This window comes from Natator depressus, chromosome 4, assembly GCF_965152275.1.
Source record: "Natator depressus isolate rNatDep1 chromosome 4, rNatDep2.hap1, whole genome shotgun sequence".
NCBI lineage: Eukaryota > Metazoa > Chordata > Testudines > Cheloniidae > Natator > Natator depressus.
The window spans coordinates 114,466,934-114,469,622 of record NC_134237.1 but is presented as its reverse complement, the minus strand read 5'-3'; positions in this window follow the sequence as shown (position 1 = coordinate 114,469,622).

Here is a 2,689-nt window from a genome sequence, read left to right as displayed (position 1 = left end):
ATCATGGGCTTAGAGTATAAAGTCTTCTTGGACTTTGATTGTGAACTGTCAATGGGGTTCATGATCCTGAATCCTGTAAGTACTTTTAAAAATCCCCCTACTCCTGCCCTTATTTATTATTTTAGAGAAACTGTTGCTGGAGAAAAGATGGGGTTTGAGATGTGCTTTGAAAATGGTCATTCTGTTAGGCACAGAGACATGGAGGTGCTATTCTTGATGGTGGGGGTAACATGAGAGAACCAGCTGCAAGAGTCCACTTTACACTATAACTTTGAACTGAGTTTGTAACTAATTAGGAGAATGGATGGCTCTGTGCATAGTCTGTGTCCACACAAAACATGGCTAATATTCTGTTAGTAACTGACAGCTCACCATGCTTTTCCCTTGCTAGTAGCCAAGGTTGGTCGATGGTTGTCTTACTCCAGCTTGTTCAGCATGCTGCTATTCTGCTTTATGGATGTGACCCGGTGTGATAAAGTGTACTCCCCACACCAGCTGAATGAGGCCAGGTGGGCCTAATCAGCCAATTAAGCAGCAAACAGGGGAGAGTTTAGGCTAGGAAGAGGCCACTAACTGGAAGTAAGCTCACCTGTGAGGGAACAAGCAAGGGCTTACACAAAGCCAAGACTGGCAGTTATTCTCCCTGAGGGAAGGAGAGGTAGGAATTCCTGGGATCTAGAAAAAAGGGGTCTGACTAGGAAGAGTGGAATCAGTCTAGAGGTAAGAACAGTAAGGTTAGGGAAGCTGCAGACCTTGATTGCTTGGTAAAGGGCACTAGACTGGACTGACCTGAACCCAGAGTAGAGGATGGGCCTAGATATCCCTTCCAACTACTGTAGGGTGGTACTGTTTTGTAGCAGTGCAAGAGTGATAGTATCAGGGCAGTGGTCATGGGGACTGCCTGATGCCACTTGAACAGAAGAGACTTTGAAGGACTTTACCCTGGAAGGGGAAACCACTTAGTGACCTGGCTGAAGGGCTGAGTCACAAAGAGAGCACTACAGCTCCTGGAGTAAGAGAAGGACTGCAGCATGAGTGAGAGACTCAGAAAGTGACAAAGATCACATCCTGCAGTTGCAATCAGCCTGGCAGAACTAATCCCCAGAACCACCAGGAGGAGGTGCTGTCAAGTGGTGAGTAGGAAACCCTTACTCTAGTCACACCTGCTAATCATGACTGTGTAGCTAGTTTAGTGAGTTCTCCACCCTCTGAGGTCTGTGTGTGGCAGGACATTTCAAAGTGCATGGCCTTAGTGCTGCTGGTACCATGCTGTGTGCATGTCCTAAGAACACTATCCTCTACTGAGGCTATAGGGGACAGCTGAGTCAGACACACCTGTCCCCAATTCATGAGATTTGTTTAAACATAATGAGATTCTTGAAGTATGACTTTTTTTTTTTATTGCATCTGCTACCTTTTTTCTGAGCCCTGAGTTCATAGTTTCAAGCCTTCTCCTGCAACTTTAAGATCTAAATTTAAGTGGGAGCTGAGATTCTGGTGCATTCGCATGTTTCATTAGGAACTGGGGATTTTAAGACCAACACTAAATGGAGTGAGACTCATGATAAGTTAGCAACACTGGTGAGTGTCACAACCCAGCTACAAAATCATGATGTACTTGCAGGGTAGCTGGGCCCAGATGGGGGGGAAAGAAAAAGACCTCTGGTATTTGAGGACCATAAGGAACAGGCTGGGGAACAGAAAGAGATTAGGTTAATGGATCTCTTGTAAACATCAGATCCCTTCTTTTATAAATCTCCCATTTTAAATTTACCTATATGGCAAGAATAGTAAGATCAAGACTAACAAACATTCCCTCTATAAACCTTGAATATATTATATGATAAAGCAGCTAAACAAAGGTGCATACAAGTGGCAACAGGTTTTCTTATTTTGACTAATTGGGCTAGAGATAATAAAAATGAACATCTGACCTTGAATCACTTACATGCTGGAATTACTTCTCTAAGGATTGTGGTCTCATTCTATAAATGCATGAATAAAATAAAATCTTGGTTTGTATGTTAAAGCAGCTGTGATTGTCACAAGTAAACTTTTTTTTTTTTAAAGTAGTCTAGTCTACTGAACCCAAAGCCTGCATAGGATTGAAAGTAATAGCAAAGCTCCCATTGACTGGACTGGTTCCTTATTTATTTTTTTAATCTGGCATGTCATTTTTTTGTAAAATGGTTCCCTTGTTTCCCCCAATAACACTAGTTTGGCTTAAGATTAAAACAAATCTTGCAGCCCCCTCTGGAATGCTTCATACCTTCCCCTGCCCGCTGTACTGCATCTTCCTAGCTTGTTAGGAAAACACTGAGTTTTCATGTTTATATCAAGTGCCCCTTACTAGGTCTCAATCTATACATGGCTCTTGCCAGCAGAGAACAGCCCATAATTCAGAACTAAGGATAAACTATTATATAAAGATGAGTGTGACAGGTAAGGGGGCACCAATGAATAGGGACGTATTTCAGGAAAATAAATTGGCCTCCCTGTCCTTAACTCACAACAAATACAAATGACTGCCTTCATGCAATCCTTCATATCAAAAATAGCAGAAAGAAATTGGCACTGCTTGGTCTCCTTCCAATGAATCACTATTAGAAGGTCACTGCAGCAAAACTGGAACTAAACAGAAACTTATAAATGGATCAACTCACTCCAGTAAGAACTTTATCACCACTTT